The 26,795-nt window shown below is 47.5% G+C and overlaps 1 protein-coding gene and 1 pseudogene across 1 annotated transcript in view; one reads left to right on the top strand and one right to left on the bottom strand.

Annotated features, from left to right (window-relative positions):
- Positions 1–26,795, top strand: part of Fbxw4 (F-box and WD repeat domain containing 4) — an 83,256-nt gene that overhangs the window by 28,028 nt on the left and 28,433 nt on the right. The window lies entirely within an intron of this gene.
- On the bottom strand, positions 3,132–3,585 carry LOC118588069 (annotated as a pseudogene).

Here is a 26,795-nt window from a genome sequence, read left to right as displayed (position 1 = left end):
CCGGGCTGGCCAGCTTTGTCTCCTCCACAGGTTCCTAACGTGCCCTTCTGAAAGCTCACTAGCCAGGCGAGTGTGCCTGTGGCCTGGAGTTGTGTGGGCACTAAAGGGAGGCGAGTGGGAGGTGACAGGTGTGCTGGGGACTTCATCGTAGAGATTACTTGGGGGCTTTGGCTGGCTTCAGGAGGCTGAAGTGGGTTTGTTGGTAGAAGGGACTCTGGCTAGAGATGGGCCATGTACTTGCTACATGTTCCCTGAGGCCAAAGAGTATGGCTAGGCTGTGCCCTACCCCTAACCTATAGACTTCTACACTAGCTACATCCGCTAGAGAATATTGGGTTACTTCTCAACAAAAAAGACCACGTAACACCTACTGCAGAGGGTGTCAATAAGAGAAGTTGAGGCCGGGCGGTGGTGGCGCACGCCTGTAATCCCAGCACTTAGGAGGCAGAGGCAGGTGGATCTCTGTGAGTTCAAGGCCAGCCTGGTCTACAGAGCTAGTCCAGGACAGGCTCCAAAGCTACAGAGAAACCCTGTCCCAAAAAACCAAAAAAAACAAAACAAAACAAAAAAGAGTGGGCTTTACCTTCCTCATTAGGAGGCATTTGGGATCATAGTAAACTGAGTTTGAGGTTTTTGGACATAACTTGGAGACTGACCAGGGCAAGAACATGACTTTGTGATGTTAGTCTTCCTGTGGTGTGAGTCCTGAACTTGTAGTGGTTAGTCAGTGCTAGCCAGCTGTTCTCTGTGCAGACCCTCTGCAGGGTCCCTTTGTGTCCCTTTGTGCTGTCTTCACATTCCTCTTCAGTATCTGGGTGTATTTTCTTAGTCCTGGATGATTCTTTTGCCCTTCGTTGGCTGACTGTTTAGTGTTAACTGTGAAGTTATTTGATATGGCTTTTTCCTTAATTTCACAGGTGATGTCTTGAACTCTGTTTATGTTTGTTTTGCTTTTTGAGACAGGGTCTTACTATGTAGCCCTGGTTGGCCTGGAGCTCACAGAGCTCTGCCTACGTGTGCCTCCCAGGTCTAGGATTAAAGATATGTGCCATCATATATATATATAAGTATATGTATAAATGTCATTTATTTATTTGTTGAGTGATCAGTGCGCTCCAGTGTACTTGTGCCGTAGTGTGCGTGTGGAAGCAGGAGGACAACCTTCAGCAGTTACGTCTACCCTCCACTATGTAGGTCCCGGAGATAGAACTCAGGTCGGACCCTCTTTAAAGCATGTGTTGGGGATTCTAATTTTATACTAGACATCTAGGACATGTGCTGGGTTTTTATTATCCCCCCCTCTTTGTATTCAAAGACTATGCAGGGGTCAGATTTTTATACTATATTATTAAGTCCATCTCTGTCCACTCTGTTCATGACTCTGAGCCTTTAAAAATAAAGCCTATCCAGCTGGGTATGGTGGAGCATGTCTTTATTCCCAGCACACTGGAGGCAAAGGCAGGTGGATTTCTGTGAATTCTAGGCCAGCCAGCGCTAGTAATAGCTTGTCTCAAAACAAAACAAAACAAAACAAAAACTCATCCATTCTTGTAACCCAGGGAGGTACCAGCTTTCAGCTTCAAGGTCTGTTCTGTAGAGTAGTCTGGAAGATGGTCGTCTTTGCCTGCTGCTAGCTAGTGGCTGTAGGCAAACATTTGCTTTTTCTGTGTTCTCCTTACAGACATGGCTAGATATCAGTGAAAATTATATATATATATATATATATATATATATATATATACACACACACACACACACACACACACACACACACACACACACACACATACATACATACATACTGGGCAGTGGTGGCACAGGCCTTTAATCCCAATACTCAGGAGGCAGAGGCAGGAGGATCTCTGTGAGTTCAAAGCTAGCCTGGTCTATAGAGCAAGTACCAGGACAGCCAGAGCTGTTACACAGAAACCCTGTCTCAAACAAGAGTGTCTAAAGACTGAAAAGCTCACTGGGTGGTGGTGGCACACGCCTGTAATCCCAGCACAAGACTGAAAAGCTAAGTCCTGTATGTTCGTTAGCTCGCCCTCTTACCGAATGTAGCGTCCGTCTGCTTAGTGCTTAGTTGCTTTCAAGCCTGTTTCCCAGACCTCCCTGTGTCTCCTGTCTCCCCGGAGTCACGCGGCTCTTTTGTAGTCTTCTTGAGGTAGGGTCTCCACAAGAATCTCTCTTCCTTTCTCTTTTTCTTTTGAAGTGATCCGTAGTGGCTGCCTCTGTCACCTCCCCGCTACTATTCCTGTTGAATGTGTTTGTCAGTGACTGAGTGAGTGACATGGTCTTATGAACAGCATGAAGGGCTGTGAGTAGCTGCTGTCCTTAAAGACAAGTCCTCCAGTTTCCCTTGCTGTTTCCTTGAGAAGTTGGAAGGAATCTGGACAGCAAAGGTCAATTACTGCCTTTTTCCTGTTAAAAATACTGAGTCCTGCATACTCTATTGTTGATGTTCTGTTTGTTTTTTCCCTTCTTCTTTTCACATATTTGTACTCCATTACTTCCAGCATGAAATATGGACCCTCAGACTCCAGTCTCAGCATGAGGTACTTTTGACCAAGAGAAAGCAGGAATTCTGACCTGTGTCCAAGTATCACTTTTCCTTCTTTCTGCAGCTTTGAATTTTTAATTTGTAAACAATTGTAGAAGGTGATATTTAATACCAATTGTGTGCTCAAAACTATGTTTATTTTATTTTTTGTTTTTGGGGACACTGTTTCTCTGTGTAGCTCTAGCTATCCTGGAACTTGCTCTGTAGTCCAGACTGACCTCGATCTCAGAGATCTGCCTGCTTCTGCCTCTGGAGTGCTGGGATTAAAGGCATGCACTACCATTGCCCAGCTCAAGACTATATTTACTCAAAAAATACTAAAAGAAACAGTAGGCTTCAAAGGAAGGTAGCAGGCAAGTTCGTTGTCCTTGGATTCCTGTGTACCCACCACCCTTCTTACCCTGTCGTCAAGACTCAGGTCTTGTGATTGAGGCCCTGTTCCTTCCTGTCTCCATTGGGTGAACAAGAGGAGGTAAAGAAGACGCACACTTCTTAGAATAGAATGGCTCGTGTCTTCCACAATTGGGTGGCAGAGATGTACTATACATGGTCTCAGATATAGCTCCTAAGGTCACTGTGGATTCTGAGTATTTTTATGTTTTTCCATAGTCCATGGAGGCTTTTTATTTATGTGTATTCCATCTCTAGGAAAAGATCCCCAGGGTTCCCCTCCTTTGTGTTTTTGTCTTGCTTCTTTATGGCCTGTGAAGGCCAAGGTCAGTACGATGAAGCCAAACTAACAGGATGGGAGCAGATTGTTCTGCCATTTTTCTAGGTCTTTGAGTTGCACATCAAATCTAGGACTTATCACTCTACACTTGTTCAAAATGCCTGTGAGGTTCATGACGATTTTCCCAGCTCTGTGGTCATCTTTGATTTCAAATTCACCGATGTAACCATGCTTTATCATCACAGTTAGGAACTGAACAATGACTTTGAAGCAGGGCCTGATGAGACCCTGGTGTTTGCTTCTCAGCATCATTAATGCTCTTGAGAACATCAGTTGGGACACTTATGTGCACCATGGTGACTTCACAGAAAAATGGTGGAAAGAGGCTCTGAATGCTTTTCTATGAGTTAATACAGATTAATGTATTTTATTGCTACTTAAGAGTTATTTCTATCTAAATGAAGTTAGTAAATACTCAAGAACAATACAAAACCCTTTTTTCTTTTTTAATTTTTATTTTTGGTGTTTTCAAGATAGGGTCTCACTCTGTAGTTCTGTCTGGATTCAAATTCACAGAGTTCCACTTGCTTCTGTCTCTCAAGTGCTGGGATTAAAGGCATACACCACTACATCTAGACCTACAAAACTATTTATAAGACTTCATTCCCTATTAAAAGTGGGTTGGGGAGATAGCTTAGTGGTTAAGAGCACTGGCTGCTCTTCCAGAGGACCCAGGTCCAATCCCAGCACCCCCCATGGTAGCTCATCACCATCTATAACTCCAGGCCCAGGCCCCTTGAAAGCCTCTGTAGGAACCCAGAAATACTCCTGGTGTTCAGAGTTGATATAGGGGATGGTAGGGAAGGCCACATGTGAGAGGCCTAGGATTCCTCAGGTAAATGTTCTGTCATTTTGGGAGCACACATACACATAGGTCTTTGGTTTTCTGGACCCCTCCATCCTGCAGTTGGGGCCTGTGTTGAAATGAATCTATGTTTGTCTGGAAGGAGAAGGGAGATAAATATGTATCTCTCCCTTTCTCTGCAGACACCATATCCACTTCCCTGGAAGGAAACAAAACTGTCCTCAGCAGAGCCCTTGCCTCTCTGTGAGTACCTCTGCTGCCTTGTGGGCGAGTGTGGTCAGGAAGGCTTCCCCACACGCTTGCGCTTTAATCCCCTCTCCTGCTCTGTCATCAGGGAAATGGATGAGTGGTATAGGTGTAGAAACTTGACTTCGCTGTGTTATTAAATATACAGTGTAATTTTGTGTGCTGGGTGGCCTGTTTGTTTTGGGGGGATTAGTCCAAGTCTGCATGAAATGTACCGATTCAAATTTGTAAAGTTAGCTGTGGCCTCTGGAGGTTGTGATGGCAGGGCCGCCCCTTCTTGCTTCATTTCTCCCGGGTGAGGGTGGGCCTGGAAGGAGAGCCAGCCCCGGGCACTGTTTGGAGTGGGTGTGGGTGCAAGAAGAGCAGGGTGTTTGTTCCAGCAGCTACAGGCTTGACTGTGTGCTGTGTGTGGTGGATGCCATCCTGTAGCTGCTGAAGTACATCTTTCTTTACTGGAGGGTATTGCATGTGGAGTGCACTCTGACAGCTGGAGAGCCGGGAAAAGAGGCAGTTACAGTGGGGCTCCCACCGCTTGCTGCTGCTGCTGCTGCTGCTCACCCAGTGCTGTGAGGGGAAGAAGAAAGCGTTGTAGTATGAATATCAAAGAGTCTTATTAATAAAATCAAATCTGAGGCCAGTTATTGGGGTGAATGCTGGAAGATCAGAGAAGCAGAACAAGCCACAGCTACCTCACCCCGCCAGTTCCTCAGCTGATCCCATTTCCTCAGACTGGAAGCTTCTGAGTCCTCCTCCACATGAATCTCAGCTGAACTGTGCTGCTCCAAAGCCTGAATGCTTAACCAGCCAAATGCTTAACTAACTTAGTTCCTGGTCCTTACACCTTTATATACCTTTCTGCTTTCTGCTATCACTCACTGGGATTAAAGGCAGAATTTCTGGGATTAAAGGCATGTGTCACCATGCCTAGCTGTTTTTAAAGTGGCCTTGAACTCAGAGATCTGGCTAGCTCTGCCTCCCAAATGCTGAGATTAAAGGTGTGCACCACCACCGCCCAACTTTGCTATGGCTTGCTCTGACTCATTTTCTAGCCACAATTTTTGGCTTTGTTCTAGTGGCTATCTATTCTCTGACCCCAGATAAATTTATTAGGGTGCACAATATTGTGGGGAACACAATACCACCACAAAGCATCAGAGACAAGGGGTCTGTCTCTAGTTCTCCTTCTGGTCACCGATGATGAGCCGCTGTGTGTGAAGGGGTCTCCAGCCTCGATAAGCTGAAGAGAGGGGACAGAATGACTGGTGCTTTACCTCCTAACTCCTCCTAGTGGCTCAGGTGGACCATGGTGGCTTGAGGATCTTTCTCTCCTTCTTCCTTCACCCATCCTAGAGCTGAGGGGAAGCCTCCTTTGGGGCCTTGAGCAAAGAAGGCCTGCGGAGCTAAGCAAGCGAGTCTTCTTGTCCTGCTTTGTGAGACAGCCAGACACAGGAAGGAGTAGCCCTTGAAGAAGAGAGTCAGAGTTTACACAGAGACACTAGAGGGGGTGTTGTGGCTGGAAGGGGCTTTACATACTTGGAGAAAGATAGAAGCCTTGAGTCATACTGACATCAGTGGCCCACTGATTCAGCTTGAAACCTGCTGAGATTGTCAGGCATCAGTGATGTGTGTGGTGGGGGCATTGCATCGGGTTAGTCCTGATAAATCTTAGTGCTGTGCCCTCCATCTTGGTGTTGACTGCCTATTCAAGCCTTGTGGAAGGTCATAGTCACATTAGCAAGGACCAAGTACTGGGGTTGGTTTCAGTTCCTCAAGACTCTGAATCTCAGAGTCTTGTCAGGGCTAGATGGCACACGAGGCTCATGTGCTGAGCTGCTGGTCTGAAACTAGCACCCTCCCAGGCCTGGATGGATCAGAACCCATTTTTAGGAGCAGCTTCTTGACTGGCAAATGTGGTTGGCTCACTTGTCAAGAACTGACTTTAAAAAAAATTGACTTAAATAAAACACTATAGAAGGTTAGATAATGTGTGTACTGAGTTGATGTATTGAATCCATGTCCCTGCTAGCAGAGATCCATTCCCGTTCCCCAGCCTCAGTGTTGATATTTTCCTTTTAGATATTTATTTATTTATTTATAATTAAAAAATTTTTTTTGTTTGTTTTTCTAAGAAAGGATTTCTCTGTCCTGGGACTTGCTCTGTAGGCCAGGCTGGCCTTGAACTCACAGAGATCCGCCTGCCTCTGCCTCCTGAGTGCTGGGATTAAAGGCGTTCGCCACCACTGCCGGGCTTATTTTTATTTTTTATCAGGTGTGTGTGTGTGTGTGTGTGTGTGTGTGTGTGTGTGTGTGTGTGAGAGAGAGAGAGAGAGAGAGAGAGAGAGAGCCATATAGGGGCTACCTGTGAAGGCCGGAGACACTGGATCCCAGGTAGTAGTGAGCACCTGACGTGGGTACTGAGAATCAAACTCTGATCCTCTGGAAGAGCAAGAGTGCTCTTCTGATGTGCTGAGTCATTTCTGCAGCCCCCTGTACTCTTCCTCTGTCACTGACACCTTCCTTTTCTCCAGTCTCGGCTCCTTCCCCTTCTCTTCTCACTCCTGTCCTTTTGTTCTTTTTCCCAGTACTGTTAAGAACTGCTGGTACCTAGGTGCAGATCTCCTGAGAGTTCGAGGTCAGCCTGGTCTGTATAGTGAGTTCCAGGGCAGCCAGAGCTACACAGTGAGACCCTGTCCCACAAAAACTAAACAGACAAGCAAAAGCTCTGATTGTATTGTCACTAGAGGAAACAGCATGAACTGGATGGGAGGGTCAGATGGGTAGGAGGGCAGTGTGGTTAGTTCTCAGACAGAGGCTAAGAGGACCCCAGGGAAACGAATGGATAAGAGGACTTGGTTCTGGTGTTACTGTTGTTACAGTGAAGTGGCCTTAGTCTACAATGGTTTATTATATATTTCAAAATAACTAGAAGAGTCAGAAGTTTTCTTTATTATTTTGTTGGAATAGGGTCTCACTAGTGTACACTGGCTGACTTGGAACTCCCTATGTAGACCAGACTGGCTTCAGACTCCCAGACATCGGCTAGTCTCTGCCTTTAGTCTCTGCCTCCACTGCTGGGATTAAAGTGTGCCACTCTGCTTTGGAGTCAGAAGGTGTCTAACATATAGAAATGATCAGGTTTGATCACTGTACTTGTGTAAACATATCAAATTATTATACTGTCCCCTATAGATGTGTACAACTCTGATGTGTCAGTTAAAAAATAAAATGAAAAGAGAGCCGTGAAGCGACCAGTGTCTCCCTCCGACTCTCTGTCCCACCTGCTGTCTGAAGTCCCACCTGGACCACCTTTTCTCTGTCCCAGTCACCTTACTCTGCCCTGCTGCTGTGTGTGCAGTGTGCCTGTGTTTATCTTTCTTTGATCATAGTTCTACTGACAGATAATTTAGCAGTCACATCCCAGGGTGGAAGCATGCATGGTGTTAATGTTAAAATTAGGGTTTTTTTTTTTTCTTTTCTTGCCCCCGCCTTTCCTTTTCCTCTTTAAACTTCAGTGTGTGAGAGAGGGAGGTGGGAGGGTAAAGGGGAGCCATAAATTCTGAGACTGGTGTAGCTGTTCTCTGAGTAGCCAGGAAGCCTCTGATGTCGCCACAGCACTTTCATTAACATTTAAATGAAGGGTTTGTTTTCCAGGCTGTTTTATAGGCTGGGACCTTTCATGGCCTGTCACATGCAGCACCCACCCCCTCCCCAAGCAAGTGTGTAATTGTAGCCACTGCTCCATCCTAACTCTGGGTTGTAGCCGGAGGTTCAAAGGGAGTTCTTGGGGATGAAGCTGTGGCATACAAGCTGTGACAGCTAGGCTGGGGTGTTAGTCCTCAGATGAAGGTGCTCATGGCTCCAGCTCCTTTTCTCTGACCTGTACTTTTCTTTGCCCTTGAAGGTACATGCTTTAGTCTGAGTCCAACCTCTGCCACACTTTGTTCCCTTGGGCCATGGGCAGGTGGGAAGGATACTTCTCTTTGGGCCTGGAAGCAGTCTTTCTAAAGATGTGACTCTCCATGCTTATCTTTTCCCTCCTTTAGCCCTTTTTAGCATCGTGATACTTGTGCTCAGGGGTTACCATCTGCAAAAGAGAGTATAATGTGATAGAGCCTTTGATCCTAAAAAGCACCTGCCTATGTAGACAGACAGGTATGTGCCCGCCACACTCAGTCACTAGTTCTCCACACAGCTGTGCTGGAAAAAGCTTCCTGAGGTCATTGAGGAAACTGTTCTCCAGATCTTGATACTCACTCAGGGCGAGGGCTTCTCGACTTTAAGGAGTGCATTTGCGTTGAAGCTTCCTACCTTTCACCAGGCCACCTGGCCAAGAAGGGTTTGAAGACAACCCTGCCCATCAGTCTCCTCCTCCTCTGCAGACAGCAGGAGTATGTGCCACACGTACAAAGGCATCCTTCCTTCACTGAATGAGAGACACTGGACTTCCTGTTGAGAAGCTGTGGTTTTCTTTCTCTTGGGGCATTGGCTTTCCTGTGTGAGTCTCTACATAGTTATTCCTTACCTCACTAGGCTACTCAGTGCACCATGATTTACCTGTCAGCTGGATGATAGCTGAATGTCACCTATTCCTGTCCCAGGTAGCCTTGCCAACAGGTGGACACCCTCATGCCCTGAGGTCCTGCCCAAAGAGAGTGAGGGAGGTGCTGGGAAGACCCCTCTGCAGGTGTTGCTCAGGCTCGGATTGCAGGCTGGTGCTCAGTCCCTGCCTGGCGGTGATTAATCTGGGACTCAGCCAGCAGAGGCTCGGGCAGGGCAGCTTTGGTCCCTCACTGTGAAGACCTTTGGCTTAGAGACAGAATTGATCTCTGTAGCTTGCTTCGGCTTGGGGTTTGATCTGTCAAGGCTAAAGGGGAACCTGATGGTGGAGCGGAAGCTTCCAGCCCTGCCTGACTTATGGCACTGATCCGTTCCAGTGGCCTTGTCATGATACTACTCATATATTTAAGAAGATTTCTCCACCTGTTAGCAGTAACACTCAGATCAGTCAAATAGGGATCTTCACGAAAGATGTGTGCTTTTAGTCTCTCGAGCCAAAGGAGCTTTAAGTGTGTTGGGACTGGGGGTGAGAGGGCAATAATGGGGCTGTGACTGGATCAGGAGCACAGTGTGTTTGGGGAGGGTCGTGTTGGGGTGAAGGGATCATCCCATCCTTCTGCATTAAGGTGGTTCTCAGGCCATTCAGGCAGATTTTAATATTTCACTTTAGAATAATCGGAAGTTCTCTGTGCTCCATTTCATCTTACATTTCTTTTTTAAGTGCCTCTACTCACCACCACCATCACCACCTGCTTTTCCAGCTCGCTGAGTGCTAGTCCCTGGGCCCTCTTGCTGGCTGGCCGTGGAGCTAGTTGTCTATCTATCTTCCCTTTTGTTAAGTTCAGTACAGACAGATATGCTCTGCTCAATCATGGGCTTAGGGCCCAAGAACAGGAATTCTGCTGGGACGATCATTTCCCTGTGTCTGTGAATCTCACTGGGTTTCATGATTGTTATATTTGGCAGTTGTGGTTTGAGGCCCAAGACCTGGGACATTCTTCTTATATCATGAAGGAGAACAGGCACCCATGGTTTACCAGCACCAGAATGGTGCTAGGAGCTAGCTGCATATAAAGAGTTTGTTAATTAGAGACATTTGTATTGATACTTAGTTTTTCTGTGCTGACTAGAATTTCTGTACAAGATGACAAGAGAATGTATTTATGCATCAGCAAAACCAATCAATTAATTTGGCTCTTCCTTCAGACCTATTCTGTAAATAGATTCGATATCAGCTAACCTTGTGCCTCTCTAGTGCTTTCTTGAACTACTAGAAATTTCTATCAAGAAATTTCAGATTATGAGCTTTTGGGAAGAAGGGGCTCTCCTTCCTGTCTTGTGTAAGAAATGCATGTCTAAGCCGGGCGGTGGCGGCGCACGCCTTTAATCCCAGCACTCGGGAGGCAGAGGCAGACGGATCTTTGTGAGTTCGAGGCCAGCCTGGACTACATATCAAGATCCAGGAAAGGTGCAAAGCTACACAGAGAAACCTTGTCTTGAAAAAACCAAAACAGAAACAAAGAAATGCATATCTGAGGGCGATGGTGGCACACGCCTTTAATCCCAGCACTCAGGAGGCAGAGCCAGGTGGATCTCTTGAGTTCCAGGACAGCAGAGTACCCAACATTCTTGCCTCTTTTCTTTTCCTTTTAATGAATTGGTTAATTAGTTAATCAATTCATTTGTATGTGGTGCATGTGTAGGGGCATAAGATACCTTGTGGAAGCTGGTTCTCTCCTTCTACCATATGGGTCCTGGTGATGGAATTCAGGTGATCAGGCTTGGTGGCAAGCCCTTGTGCCCACCAAACCGTCTCACTGGCCCATCCTTACCTATTCTCTAAGCTTGCTCTTGCCTCTCTTTCCAGCCAGGACGTTTTCATAGGTTATAATGTGTAACCTAGTTTGTGACACACTGTCAGAGAGACTTAGGGAAGGCCCACCTGAGGCGCTGATGGGGCGGCAGGAATGGAAGCCGAGGGAGGTGAAGGCCAGGAGCTGCTGGCCCAGGAAATTGCTTTCTGCAGATTTCCTTCTTTATCATTTTTAGTTCAAATAGAAAACATGAGTGAGCACCAAGAAGTCTAGGGAAGAGACACAGGGTACCATTTGGGGTGTGCTAACATGCAGAATGATCGGCAGTGTCTTACTTTGAGGAGAGTGTCTCAAGGAGTGAGAGGAAAGAATTAAAAATCACAGGGCTGGGACCAGCAAGGTGACTTGGGTAAAGGTGCTTGCCATCAAGACTGGTGACCTGAGACCAGTCCCTAGAACCCACAGAGGAGAAAATTGACTCCTCCAAGTTGTCCTCTGACCCCCATATGCATGCTGTGGCACACAGGGCACATCATGCCCTCCCCTCCACCCCTGTGATAAAAATGATTTTAAAAAAATCACAAGGCTGGGGACATAGCTCAGTTGTTTTGGACCCGAGTTTGATATCCAGAACCCATGTTAGAAGAAAGGGGTGGGGGAGCTGGGTGTGGTAGCACATTCTTGTAACACCCGCACTGAGGAGATCGCCTGGGCTAACAACCCTTAACTGGCTAGCTAGCCTGGCCCACTTGGTGAGTACTAGGCTATTGAGAAACCTTGTCTCAAAGAACAAGGTGGGTGATAACTGAAGAATGGTATCTCAAGGTTTTATATACACACTTACATCATCCCATTCAAGAACACACACACACACACACACACACACACACACACACACTTCATTTAAAACCATAATTTTCTGCCATTCTTTCTTTTTCTGTGCTCTCTTATTCAGACTTGTCTCTGGCTCCATTTAGCTTGTCTTGCTTTCTCTGTTCTTCACTGTATAAAGCCATGACCCAGCTTCTGGAACATGGCCATGGGATGGAGGAAAACAGTGGCACTGTCTGCGGTCAGTATGCCTTATGAAGCATGCACACAGGCCCTGGGAACCGGAGCTTCCAGCTGAGGCCGGACAGCTTGTGTTCTAAAGGCTTGTCTTCTTTGAGAAGGTGTTAAAGCCAGAGCTCGTCCTAGCACTTTCTATGGTCCTCCTAGCATCAGTGAGCGGGCTGGATAACCCGAGTGTGGCCATACGGCTAGGTCTTCTCCCTCTCACTGGCCTCGCTTCTGCCTCTCCTCGGAGCTCTGCTCCAGGCTAGTGACATCAGTCTGTGCAGCCTTCGGATGCTTTGCTGATGCTGGAGGTCAGGTAGACAGTGGTAGCCATCACCTGTTACACAATAGGAAAGCAGGCGAGAAGCTTTACATCGGCTTTTTTTCCTGGCTGATAAGCCAGGCAAGAAACATGGAGGGTGGAAGCACTGAGGGTGGGGTGGGAGGGCGCTGAGTGTAAATGTACCTCAGTAACCGAGAATACTGCATTTACATGTATAAATCCTTAGTTGAAGGACAGGCTAAGGTATGGCCCTTTCTGCCTCGGACCACCACAGATGATACATGTACCTCTTCCACCTGTTGTTACCACAAGTGTCCTTTCCTTCCTCCTTCTTCTTCTTCTTTTGTTTTTGTTTTTGTTTTTGTTTTTTTTTGAGACAGGGTTTCTCTGTGTAGCTTTGGAGGCTGTCCTAGGTCTCGCTCTGTAGACTAGGCTGGCCTCGAACTCATAGAAAATTTGCTACCGCCCTGCTTTTTTTTTTTTTTTTTTTTTTTAAAGATTTATTTATTATGTATACAGCATGTATGACTGCAGGCCAGAAGAGGCACCAGATCTCATTACAGATGGTTGTGAACCACCATGTGGTTGCTGGGAATTGAACTCAGGACCTCTGGAAGAACAATCAATGCTCTTAACCACTGAGCCATCTCTCCAGCCCTCCTTCCTCCTCCTCCTCCTCCTCCTCCTCCTCCTCCTCCTCCTCCTCCTCCTCCTTCTTCTTTTCTTTTAAAGATTTATTTATTTATTATGTATACAGAAGAGGGTGCCAGATCTCATTACAGATGGTTGTGAGCCATCATGTGGGTGCTGGGAATTGAACTCAGGACCTCTGGAAGAGCAGTCAGTGCTCTTAACCTCTGAGCCATCTCTCCAGCCCCCTCCTTCCTTCTTTATAGATAAGAATTTTATGGCCAGGCGGCGGTGGTGCATGCTTTTACTCCCAGCACTCAGAGGCAGAGGCAGGCGGATCTCTGTGAATTTGAGGCCAGCTTGGTCTACAGAGCAAATTTCAGGATAGGCACCAAAGCTACACAGAGAAACTCTGTCTCGAAAAACCAAAAACCAAAAAATGAAGAACAATAACAGAAAAACCAATTATTTTTTATAGTGCTAAAGATGAAATTTGGGTGTAATACATGCTAGGCCAGTGCCTTACCACAGACCTATATATAAATTCAAAACAAGGGATTTTGGGGGGGGGGGACAAGGTCTCATGTAGCCCAGGCTGTCCTCAAACTTGCTGTGTAGCTGAGGATGACCTTGAACTCTTGATTCTTCTATCTCTGCCTCCCAAGTGCTGGGATTACAGTCCTGTGCCACCATTTTAGTTAGGGTTTCTATTGCTATGAAGAGATACCATGATCAAGGGAAATCTTATAAAGGAAAACATTTCATTGGGACTGGCTTACAGGGTCAGAGATTTAGTCCGTTATCATCATGATGGGAAGCATGGTGGTGCACAGGCAGACATAGTATTGGAGACAGAGCTGAGAGTTCTACATCTGGATGGGCAGGCGGCAGGAAGGGAGAGTGATACTGGGCCTGGCTTGAGCATTTGAAACCTCAAAGCCCAGTGCCACTTCCTCCAACAAGGCCACACCTCCTCCCTATGAGCTTACCGGCCGTTTTCATTCAAACCGCCACAGCCCCCACTCCTGGGTCAATTAAGGGATTCTGAGACTATGGTCTTTGTTTTCTCAGTGCTAGAGATCCAACATAGGACCTTACATGTGCTAATAAGCAAATGACCCACCATTGAACAATAGACACCTCTTTTGAATAAGGAATTTCAAAGGAGAAGTTAGCTCAAGTCTTGCCTTTGAGTAAGGCCTTTAGTGCCAAGTCACAACTCTGGACTCTCAGGAGTACAGTCCCCTAATAGGCTGCTGCAGATTTAGTTGTCCTTTGCTGGCATAGTCTTTTCACTCAAACCTGTTATATTATGGCCTCTAGGTCCACAAAGAAGAAGAACCAGCACAGAGTGCATGACCCAGAAACTTACCTCCCCTACCCGTGTGTGTGTGTGTGTGTGTGTGTGTGTGTGTGTGTGCGCGCGCGGTATAAGGTCACAGGACAACTTCCACCTTGTTGAAACATACTCTTTCTTGTTTCTACTATTGTGTGGCTTACTTCAGCTTAGTTGGCCTGGAATAGGATTCTGTCTACTCTGCCTTCCATCTTACTTACCACTGCTATAGGAATGCTGGGATTACAGATGTACCACCACATCTGATTTTCCTCTTCCTTCCTTCCTTTCTTCCTTCATTCTTTCTTTTCTTTTTCTTTAATGGTTTACTTATTTTTATTATTATTTTTATGTGCATTGGTGTTTTTCTTGTATGTATCCCTGTGTGAGGGTGTTGGATTCCCTGGGTCTAGGGTTACAGTTTGAGCTGCCATGTGGTTGCTGGGAATTGAATCCAGGTCCTCTGGAAGAGCAGCTAGTGCTCTTAACTACTGAGCAGTCTCTCTGGCCCCCACATCTGACTTTTCAGTATGGGTCCCAGGACTGAACTCAGTTCAGCTGGTATATGTAACAAGCACTTTACAACCCCGCCCCCAGTCATCTGTCCCTCTAGAGTTCGTTCTGCCATTACAAGACGCTTCTGTCCTTCCTGCTACCCTCCTGCTGGCCTATTGCAACTGCAGTGTTAGCTGTCCTGGTCTAGCCTGTTCTCCCCACTCCATCTGAATAGAAGGAAACCAGTGGTGGCGTCCCTAGAGGAAGATCAGCTGTAACATTTGACGAAGTGGGAAGGACTTGGGAGTTAATGCATCAGAAATAGTCTCTCCTTTTCCTGCTTATTTAATGCTTTTTAGTGCCCAGAGTAAGCTACAGTTGAGAATATAATAATAATAATAATAATAATAATAATAATAATAATAAACATATAGATTATCCAAAGGATTCTTGTACTTGTAGAAGTCTATGTCAGAAAAATCCTCTGTTTAACTGTATTGGGGGAGGGGTCCAAGAATAATGAGAAGAAAAGTCAGAAATTGTATTAGGTTGGCAGCAAGTATCAAAAAGTTGAAAAACCTTTGGCTACAAATTATAGTTCTGGGACTTTATCCTAAGGTAGTAACTAGACAAGTACACAAGATAGATATAAAAAGACTTGTATAAGGAGTACAACTTACCCATTGATAGGCTTTTGGTTAAATATGTTGCAGTACATTCACTCAGTTGAATACTATGTAGCCTTTAAAAGGATGATATATATAGATAGATATATATATATATATTCATATGATACATATATTCATGAGATATTCATATATATAAATTTGTTGCCCCCTAAACATATCAAAACAGATTGTAGAATTAAAACATGCCAAATAATAATATGATAGTTTCTTTAAATGAGTCAGGGTCTTTCTATTTAGTCTTGGCTGTCCTGGAATTAGCCATGTAGACCAGGCTGGCTCAAACTCACAGAGATCCTCCAGCCTCTGCCTAAATTTACCTACATTAAATGTGCAGTTCCCTGGTTTTTAACACATTTTTAGAGTTGTGCATCATAGTTCAATTTTAGATCATTTTCATAACCTCCAAAGACTCTTTCTTTGCTTGTTCTTGGGACGTGTGTGTGTGTGTGTGTGTGTGTGTGTGTGTGTGTGTGTGTGTGTGGTGTGTGTGTGTGTGTGTGTGTGTGTGTGTGTGTGTGTGTGTGTGTGTTTGTACGACTGTGCATGAATGGGTGAAGGTCAGGAGTCAATACTGGGGGTCTTCCTTTATTGCTTTTCACCTTATGGAGAACCTAGAGGTCGATGTCTTGAGAAGCAGCCCTTGGGACCTCCCTGCCTTCACCCTCCCAGTGTTGGGGTTACATATGTGTCACAGTGCCTGGATTTTACATGGGTGCTGGAGATCTGAACACAGGACCTCATGCTTGACCAGCAAACATTTTATACAGTGAGTTAGTGGCTCACCCTCCACTTGGGACCTTTTATGGAGAAAAAAAAAAAGTAAAAGTATTGAATTTTAAAAAGGAAAAAGTATAGGGGTTGGGGATGTAGCTCAGTGGTAGAGCGCTTGCCTAGCAAGCACAAGGCCCTGGGTTCAGTCCTCGGCTCCAGGAAAAAAAATAAATAAATAAAAAATTTTAAAGACAAGGAAAAAGTATAAACTCCAGAACATTTTTCTCTGTCATGTGACTCTGAGAAGTACTTGTAGAAGTACTGAATGTTGCTTTGCTGGAGGTCACATGTCACATGGAGTGTATGAAGCCTAAGAGCCAGTTTTTAACCTTCCAGACTTTATAGCAGAGCTGAGGGGACAATGTGTCTACTCCACAGCTATATACACAGTGTGAATGTTACCAGCAGTTGGAGTAATCTGCAAGAAATTGGAGGGGAGCAGTCAGTTTTTAAAGGTGCGTCCCACGATGTGCCCCGTTTCCACTGTGGAAGGGCATTTCAGGCAGGGCACTGGTGTGAGCAAAGACTAGAAAGGGGTGAAGAAGCGCAAAGTAGGTTTGGGGTTCAAGTTGGACAAATTTAGCTCCCCAGAGGGAAAGTTGAGGGCCATGTTTGGGGGTGAATTGAAGAGCTGGTTTGACCTTAGCCTGAGGAAAATTAGGAACTCTAGACAGTTTTTGAGCAGATTGAAATTGTGGCATGGAGAGACTAAGCTGTGGGCCCCTTTTCCAGGAGAACACTTCACTAGCAGTGATGTTTTATTGTAACATACAGCCCTGAGTTCAGAGTGAAGAGGGAGAGACCAGCAAAGACCTCTATGAGCCTGAGGATGGGTAGGGCTCTGATCTGAGCAGACCCAGTTCTCCTTTCCAAGACAGCCAGGTTGTAATGGCTAGAAATAGCCAGGAATGGTGGCTTGGGGCTCAGCTATGGGGCTGAAATGGAAGCCCTCAGCTTATAGAAAAACAGTAGACATAAGGTAATGGACTTGCACCAAAGAAGAAGAGATAAAGACAGCAAGACAAGGACCATCAAAGAGATCCAAAGGGAGAGAGGAAAGCTAAGAGCTGGGGAAGAGCAGAGCGGGCGGAGTGGAGGGTGAGGGACTTCTTCTGTGCAGCAGACACCATAATGAGGAGTGTGGGCCTTCCTGTCGCTGCCTGGAGGGCTTCACACATTCAGGTTTTAATATGTCATTGACTTTAGTGCTCTCTCTCTCTCTCTCTCTCTCTCTCTCTCTCTCTCTCTCTCTCTGTTTCGATGTAACCCTGGCTGTCCTGGATCTCGCTCTGTAGACCAGGCTGACCTCATACTCATAGAGATCCTCCTGCCTCTGTGCTGGGATCAAAGGTGTGCACCTTTGCCCAGCTGCATTCTCGTTTCTAATTGGAGAAAGTTTGTTCTCAAGTCCCATTGGCTTCTGTTCTCATCTCTGCTGTCTACCCTGCGGCTCTTTTTTTTTTTCCTCATGAGGAGTGCTATTCTGCATAGTCCATATATGTATATATGCTGTAAATAAAAATAGATATAGAGAAGCAGCAGACAGATAGCAAAGTATCATCCAATCAGACATCTGGAAGAAGCCACCTGGGGAAGCCCCATTGAGGCAGCTGGCACTCCTGATTGCTGGGTGGAGCAGTGCACCCCTGGGTGAGGCTTTCAAGTAAAAGAACAACTAAGAGCAGAAGGGTAACATCATCCAATCAGGCTCTCAGACATGCAGCGGAACCAGAGTGGAGAAGCCTCTGTGAGGTAGTCAGCGTTTTCTACTGAGAGTTTGCTCCATGGATGAGCTGGATGAGCTGAACTTTCATTCCCGATGCAGGCATCTTTATGTCATAGGATAAACAATAGTAACCTCTTTGGAAATGTTTCTCGCAGATACAAGGTTTTCACTCTTGTTTTGTTTGCTGCTGACTTTCTTCTCTGTCACAGAGTTAGTGAGGTCAACCCATCCCAGACAAGGGATCTTGAGACAAACATGCTGTGGTCTGAAATGCATGGGTGCAGGGGAGCAACCTCACTTTCAGAGTCAGCTTCTCAGTGTGCTCAACCAGTGTAGTTCACATTACAAGTAACTGTTCTCAGGGGATTAATTTTCTCTCCCAGCCTGCCATACCACTCATTAGTCCAAAGAGTCAGGGTCTAAGCTGGGGATGCTCAGTGACAACACGGGGGCTCAGAGTCGGGGTCATCCTGGCATCCAGTATAAGAGAGGCTGGCCAGGGACCACATTGGCAGCTGGAAAGATTTGGCATGGGAGCCACAGGGCTGCCTAGGTTCTGGGCTTGTTGGCCAACTATGTCTGGAAACCTTTTCTTTAAAGAGAATTGAATACAAACTTTCTAGTCCTCTTTGGATTCCTTTGGGTAGTAATTCCATAGGGCTTGTCATTTGTGTTTGAAGCTAGTGGTGAGGAGGGCAGGATGAAGAGAAGCCAGGGGTGGAGATGGGAAGCAAAGAAGGAATCAGAGAGAGATTTTTATTGAGGGAGTTTGCTGGGTTTATGGGAGGGAATCTCTCCCCTCCTCCCCATTCAGATTTGAAAGGGCCGGTGCATCTTTGATTAGGTGCAGGTCAAAAGAATTTACACATTGTGACCTTAATAACTAGAGGTGATTGGCAGGCGGGCTGTGGGGAGGGGGCCGCGGGCCCCTTTCATCTCACTTAGCACAGGAGAGACAATGGGCCAGCCGATTTTCCTTGTTGTCCCTTGTTTGAAAAGGTCTGGTGTCTCTACTAGGTACCTGTGACATGGGGGTCTTGATTGGGGTCTCATAAAGGCCCCTGTCAGTGTGTCCAAAGGCCAAGAGTACAAAAGCAAGCAGTGGGTGGGGGTCTCAGCTGACCACTGAAGAAGGGAGGGGAGGGCCCGGGAGGCAGTGGAGGGAGAAGCAACCCTGAGGGGAGCCCTTAGAGAGGGAGGGGAGGGGCAGAGAAGGGCCATTTTTGTCCCTAACTCATCAAGCACATCTGCAGAATTGTCCAGGCTGCTGCCTCCCAGTTTCAAAAGAAAAAAATGATCGTTTGATAAACCGTCCTGATTCACCACTTTCTCACAAGGGTGGGAGACCCAGTCCTGACCTCTGTATGATTTCACATCAGGACAGGGCTTTCTTGCCCCGCCTCCAAATTGCTAGAGAAACTTTGAAATGTATCCTGTGGCTTTCTCTCTCCTTTCTTGCCCCCCACTTCTGACCCCCCAGTTTCCCACCCTCTCCACCCTACTGGCCTCTGTTTTCTCCCTGGGCACTCCAGAGTATAGGCAAATAATTAGTCCCCTCTTTCTGGGGCACAATGAAGCCAGGGTGTTTGTTGGGCCCCTTCTCACTGCTCACAGAGCTAGGGGTCTGAGGAAGTACCAGGTGGCATGTGCAGTGTGTTCCAGGCCTGTGCAATCACGGGGTGGGGGATAGTGTGAGGGGTTCAGGGGGTGGTGTGCTTCTCAGAGGAGTGTGCACAGGCACGTGCATTAGTGCTCTCCACACCATGCTTGCGTTTTTTCCCAGGTAGAGGCGTCTTTCATGAGGGCTGCCGAACTCAGAGCCCAGGTGGGGCCCTCAGCACTGCAGCGGTTACTCCCCCTGAGCTTAGTCACTTGGAGCTAACACGGGAGACCAACTGGCCGCGTCTCTCGAGAGCCCGATCTTTGTATCCAGTGTGTTCTCCCCTCTGCCCTGTCAGCTTTGTGTGTTCACAGAGGGTTGATTTTAATGTGGGCCTGTGTAGGGCTGGAAGGCCAGGCTGGGGGGCCTCAGGTCTTTGTCTTGCAGGGCCTCTTCTTCTTGGAGGGTCTTCTGCCCTAGAGGCCAGTGGCAGATTTGAGGGGTAGGGTGGGATGCCAACTCTGGCTGGCAAAGGATTCCCCCATCTATGCGTCTGTCACAGACCACTGCAGGGTGGCCAGAAAACAAGAGCACCTTGGGATGCTCCAGAACATGCTTGCCTGGCATCTCCCACTCACCCGTGAGGTGGGGGCAGTTAGCTCTTCACTGTAGGCTGCCAGCTTCAAGTGAGTTAAACCCTCCTGGTGACCAAGTCTGGCAGGGGCACAGATTGTGAGCCTCAGGGAGGCGGGGCAGGATCTTGTTTGCAGAGGTGGGGGTGCAGGCAGGAGGAGTTCAGGGAGAGCTCAAGTCAGCTGCAGGGAGGTAGCAGTGGTAAGGGGCAAGAGCCAGTAGGAGTGGGCAGGAAAGAGGCAGAGTGGAAGGGAGCACTTCCGGAAGTCACAAGTGCTTATCTCTTCCAGTTGGCCACAGCCCTGGAAGTAGAGGCTGTGTAGGAAGCATTAGGGACTGTCAGGAGCGGAGAGGGCAGGCTTTGTTCCTTCTGTGAACCCTGAGGCTTGCTGGGAGAGAAGGTGCAAATGCATGAGGTAAGGAGGACAGCACTCTAGGGAGGCCTGAGGCCTGTCTGTAGGCCGAATTTGAAGCCTTTGAGAACCTGGGCCTCAGGGAGTCAGTGGATGGGACCTGCCCTCCAGACATGGCCAGGCTGCCATGGTTGTGGCCCTGGGCCTGAGGCCTTTTTCTAAAGCATAAGGTTTTCAGAACTGGGCCATGTCTTCCCTTTTCCTAGGGATCAGAAGGCAGAGATGAGGTGGCCCTGGGAAGGTACCCTGCCAGGGTTCTCCACACAGTGGCTCCTCTGTGCTGCTGCTGGTACCCTTCAGATCGTCTTGGGCATTAGTGCCAGTCACTCTGCCAGGCCTGTTGAAGGGAAAGAAGGTAGACCTCCAAGGCTTTTGGCGGGGAGTCCAAGTCCCAAAGTGGCCTATCAGGAAGAGGCCACTCCTGTTTTGGGTCACTGTTTTGGGGTTATTGCTTTCACTGAGGAACAGGTGCCCCCAGCAGTGCTCAGCCCCTCTTACCTTTCTTTTTCCTTAGTCTTTCCAAGGGCAGTTTCTCCCTTCCCTTCTTCCATTTAGAGGAGAGACAGAGCCAATGTGTACACGATGTGATGAGTGACATTGTCGGGATGGTCGATTGGAGCTCCAAGGCTGAACTGTCACCCCCATGGGGTGTGTGCCCTGCCAGGGTCTGGCTGAGAGGGTCCTGACCTGACACATCTCAACCTAGAAATGTGAAGGTAGTGGAAGAGAGAGACAGAAGCATGGAAGCAAATTAGATGGCCCCATTGAGATGTTCAACGGAGAAAGCGAGCACCTCTTACTCATTAGAGTGCGGGCATTTCATTATTAAGCTTCATTACAAGAGTGCAGTGGGTCTCTTTGGGGATTCCCTGTGCTGATTTTTCCTTTTAAAAGTATAATTATATTCAGGGTGAAGGAAGAAGCAGGGATTGCTCTTGGTGACTCTAGAGGTTGCAGTTAGGGATTTAAAGCAAAGTTTGGAGCGAGGTAATGGTGGGAGGGGATTGGTTCTCCCAGAAGGTACATGCTTAGAGGTTCTACTTCAGGACAACAGAAAGAAAGGAGCTGGGCATGGTGGTGACGCCTTTAACCCCAGCACCGGGGAGGCAGAGGCAGGCGGATTGAGGCCAGTCTGGTTTACAGAGCGAGTTCCAGGACAGCCAGGGTTACACAGAGAAGCCTTGCCTTGAGCCCCCTCCTCCCCCCAAAAAAGGAAGGAGAGGGAGCTCTGGTTTATGGGGTCTTCACATCTGGCTTTGAGGAACAATGTTAATCACAAACTGTGTCTTCCCAGGAGACATTACATTGAATTTTCTTAGGCATGGCTTTGCATGTGCTTAGCAAAGCACTCTACTACTAAGCTCTCCCCAAATATATTCTTGGCCATGTGAATGCTGTATTCAGGACCAAATATTGGTATACAGATGCAGCATGGCAGTCTGACAAAGCTGTCCTGCGCTGCATGCACAAGATCTTCTGCTTATAGGCTAGAGAAGGAGTAGGGTGAGGGCTTCCTGCATGAGTACACAGTAACCTTCATCCGGGTAGGAACAGCCTGAGCTGTCCACGGAAGATCATCTGACTCAGATAATCAACTTGCTTTACATTGCAGCTGTCATAGATTGCTGTCCGAAGTGCACTGAGGTGCACTTCTGCAAATTATTCCAATTATCTGGTGTTCAGTGTTCTCAGGAAAAGATGAGAGAAGGTATTGCCGGTAGAGAACTTGTGCTCAAGAGCAGTGTTACAAAATCTCATTGTTTTGTCTTGTTGCTTGTGACTTCAGAGGCCCAGAGACTCTTCCCCACCCAAATGGTCGTTATTTTTGTTGCAAACATAGTTTCCCTGAGCTCAGCAGTTGGAATACACAAGAGTCTTTACCAGCGGGTAGAAGGCCTCATCCCTGAGGGAGCTTCCCATTGATCGGGTGAATGTGGGTTTTAAGAGCTCACTGAAGGGACTGGAGAGCTGGCTGAGCTTATGAGCATTTGTTGCTCTTGTGCAGGGCCAGGTTTCAGTTCCCAGGACTCACATGGTGACTCCCAACCACATGTAACTCCGGTGCCAGAGGATCTGATGTCCTCTTCTGAACTCAGGGCACAGGTGGTGCAAATACATGCATGTGGTCAAAACACTCATAGATGCTTCTTTAAAACCCTCACTTCATGACTGAGGCAGCTCATTTCATTGTCTTCCCATCCTCCTACCGAGGGGATGTGAGCCCTACACTGTCCCCCTCCCCAAGCAAAGGAGAAGAGGTGGGAGGAACCCTTTGGGCCTCATGAAACTTCGCTGCCTGCTCCATAGTCAGCACTGCCCTTTGATTGACGGACACAGTTCTGCGTCCTTCTCCCATCTCTGCCTGGCAGAGGACCCATGGGTTCCATGTAGAACTTAAACCCCTAGTTTCTCTATAGAAGGCACTCAGGATACTAGGTAGGTAATGGAAAGTTAGCTTTTCCTGGAAAAGTTAGACTTACAGTTATTCAAGCCAACAGCCAGTGATGTTCTTGAGCTGTACAGAAATGAAAGCCTTGATGGGCGGTGGTGGCGCACGCCTTTACTCCCAGCACTCAGGAGGCAGAGCCAGGCGGATCTCTGTGAGTTCGAGACCAGCCTGGGCTACAGAATGAGTTCCGGGACAGGCTCCAAAGCTACAGAGAAATTCTTTCTCGAAAAAACAAAACAAAAAAGAGAAAGAAATGAAAGCCTCAAGTGAGGTGGGTCAACAAGCAAGTAAATCAGGAGTCCACACCCTACCAAATAGTTTGCTAGTTTGTGCCATTTCCTTCTTCTGTAAAGTTGTTATCCCACCCCAAGTGGCTTAGTGGAAAAGAGGGGACTACTAATCAAAAGATCTTTTTGAAAGTTTCCTGTTGTTTTTGCAAAACAACAACAACAATAAAAAAAACAAACAAAACCCATAGCTTTATAGCTTACCATTTCAGAAATGTGTGGAAAACCTGTCCTGGGGCAGTGGCAGTTGGTGTGGTTTGAGCAGATTGAACTAAACTAGAACGGAATGAGATGGCACATAGCAGCTCAGCTCCCAAGTTCAGCTTCCCTCAAAGTACCCTTCAAGAACCTGTCGTCACTCAGGACCTAGTGAGAAGAGCCCGTTCCTCATTCTGTCTAAGGGGTTGTCTGTCACTCAAGAGGACATGGCATCAGTACCCTGATGCATGCTGGAGAGGAGACAACAAAGGCAGAAACAATAGAGAAACCGATCAGTTAAGCCCCTAGTCCAGTCCCTCTCCACTCCCTCCCCCCCCCCCCTGGAATATCCTCAAATTGAAGGAGTTCTTGGCCAGTTGGAGGTGGGCCGCAACAAGAGATAAGACTTGGAATAAGTGAGCTCTGGCCAACAGGAGTTAAGCATCCAGTGTAGAAAGCCATGCATAGCAATGTTATGTGGGTGTGTGTAGACCTGGGGAGCTTGCCTCAGGGTTTTGTGGTAGGCAGCATTTGGAAGCAGAGGCAGGCAGATCTCTGTGAGTTTGAGGCCAGCCTGGTCTACATAGTGAGTTCCAGGACAGCCAGGGCTATGTAGAGACCCTGTCTTGAAACAAAACAAAACAAATGAACAAACAAACAGACAGACAGACAAAAACAAAAAAATCAAAGTTGTTTTCAAAATCCAGTGAACTCCAGACCCAGGTCTCAGATCATAAACAGCCAGCACTGATCCCTCAACCTTAATGTCTATTATGTCTCTGAAGATTGACAGTCCCTGTGGGACCAGAGTGAGCCCCAAGAAGCACTTTGTCTGCTCCTGCCAGAAGGTAGAGAGCATCTCTCTGGACTGGTTGGTTCTCTGTCTCTGTAGGCTTTTTGGGACTTCCTCTGGCCCCACAGCCTGCCTCTGCCTTGAGTGCTGGCATTAAAAGGCCTGTGCCACCACACCTGGCTAGAACTTCCTTTTATGATTTTTTCAAACCAACAAAATACTCCCAAACCAAATCTTAAAACCCTTTCCCTGTGACTTTGTTTGCTAGGTAGTGAAAAGTGCTTTCCCTAGCCTCCTTGGGTTGTGTGCTGAACAAAGTGAGAAACCCAGGGGAGAAGGAGGCTGTGGCCAAATGGGCTGAGCGTGGCTCCTCCCAGGTTTGCGTCTCCTGGCCTGCTGTAGCTACCGCACAGTCTGGGCCACAGCCCAAGCAAGCAAAGGCAGCTTGACCAGCAACAAGCCCCAGCCTTGTTCCCGGTGTGAGGGCAGTGTATTCTGTAGCAATGGGATCTCACCTAAGAGCCACCTGTGCCCCACAGCCTCCTGCCTGGCCGGCCTCTTCTGTCCAGTGCCCTGTCCTCTAGCCAGCAGGCCAGTGGTAGGGAAGGTAGGCTGGGAGACAGTTAAGGGGACTGTGGTCAGCTTGAGGGGACTCAAATTTCAGTCTGTCCCTTAAGGCCTCTGCTTGGCTTGGATCTCCTAAGGCTCTGGCCAGGCTTAATTGGTCCTATCTGTCATTGGCATTGACAGTGGCTTTCTGAAGTGGCCTGTAGAGTAGGGACAGGCTCTCACTTTTTAATCCCAGTTCTTGGGGCTTCAGGAGGTAAACAGTGCAGGTCTCATTGCTAGGCTCCCTTGTGAGGAATCAGAGAGCTTCTGTTGTCTAAAGTGGTGGCGATGGGAGAGAGGGACTGCCACGGACGGAGCTCCAGCTGAACGTCAAGGACCTTGCTGAACACTGTGTCTCATTTAACCTTCAGAAAGGTGTTGCCATCATTTCCAGTTTACAGGGAAGGAAACTGAGGCTTGAGAATAATCGATACACCAAGTCTGAGCCCTGGCATTGAGTCCAGAGTCAGCGCTGTTAGCTGCTGTCATGCACTGTCACGGCCCTGTCTCATGCTGAACACTTTCAGTTGGCATAGAACTTGATCTTCTTGAAATGATGTCCAATTTTAAACAAGGAATTCTTGGCTTGCTTCTTTGGCTGGACTATACAATGCTCAAAGGCAAACCTATTTGAATTTATTTCTATGGGCTAGTCTAGCATCCTAATGAACTCAGACGGTACCTGCTTAGAAAGTAGGCAAGACCTGGGGGATAAATGGGTTCCAGAGCAGAGTCTTCTGTTGTCCCAGGCAGGTGTTCAGTGTAACTGAGGAGGAGAGGGTGTCCTTTAGAGGTTAAACACAAGGAGTAGCAAGAAGAATGAAAGGTAGGCCATCTGTGACTGAGGCCTGTTTCATGAGTCTTCATGGACATGCAGGTGCGTCTCTCCTGTAGGTTGTTAGACTGAGCTGCCCCTGGGAAGGAGTAGCTGTCCCCTGGGTGGTAGCTCTAAGAAGACAGGGCCAGTTTTCACGTCTCTGAACTCTGGCTGCCGTGCTAGCCACTCTTCCTTGGTACACTCTTCTCGGGGAAGGTAGATCAGCTGGCAAGGCTTAAGGTGGGTTTCAGCAGCCAGGCTGGAGAAGGGTCAAGGCAGGGTGACACCATGTGACAGAACAGTCATTTTTCTGACAAGAAGAGGACAAAACACCCCACAAAAACAACAAACAAACAATAAAACAACAAAAAAATTAGAGCTGACCACCAACAATGAACTGTGTACCAAACTGAGCCGACCACCCCTGGCTGCAGCTTGTCTTGAGCAGAACCCACTCTCCTGGGTTCTCAGGGACTGCATGGTGTATGGTGAGATTTGGCAGCAAATGGAGCTTGTCCCCATTTTGTTGATGTGACAGGAAGGCAGCCTGGGAGGCTGCTGTACAACAGTGACCTGTGCCATGGGAGTTCCGCTGTATTCTCCTCCAGTTCCAGAACATTATTAGTAGAGTACCTTAGAGAGTCTGCTTCTAGGGTTTCCAGACAGTGCTTTGAAAGTTCATCCAAGGCAGCACTATTGGGGTCCCATGTGAGACTTGACTCACTCACCCCCAACTTCTCCTCTGCAAAATTAGCTCCTGTCTTACAAAATGTACTGTAGATGCTGCTTGTAAAAGTGTCCTGTTAACGTTTTTAAACTTGAAAAACATTGTTCTAGTACAACTGGTTTCTATTTTATAAACAAGAAACCTGAGGCTCCAGGAAGGTGCAGGCTTCCTGAAGGTTGGGCAGCTTGGGCACTGCTGAACTGGCACTGGATGCCAGCTGACCGCTCAGTGGGCTTGGAGCCATACTAGTACTCTTCTGTGCCACTCACCTTGGGTTTTCCTGGCCAGTGGCTGAAGTCCTCATTTTCTCTTTCCCATGCCTGGTTACTCTGTCTCCCAGCCCATCTGTCTTTACACAAGAACTCGTCCTGCCCCCTAGGACAGGGGATGGTTCAGGGGTCTTGGAGTACGGAGCCAGCAGTCTGCATGCTCCCACCTCTGCAGCAGGGTCCCCTCCTGAAGCCTGTCTGCCAGCCTTTACATTCTCTGGCTCTGAACTCAAGCAAGCCTGTGCTGCTGCTCCCCCTTGTCTCCCCAACCTTGAGACCTGGCACCCCTCCCCCAGCAGAGA

The sequence above is a fragment of the Onychomys torridus genome, chromosome 1 (assembly GCF_903995425.1).
Source record: "Onychomys torridus chromosome 1, mOncTor1.1, whole genome shotgun sequence".
In the NCBI taxonomy this organism is placed as follows: domain Eukaryota; kingdom Metazoa; phylum Chordata; class Mammalia; order Rodentia; family Cricetidae; genus Onychomys; species Onychomys torridus.
The sequence above is the reverse complement of the archived record's forward strand: the minus strand, read 5'-3'. Positions and strand labels throughout refer to the sequence as shown.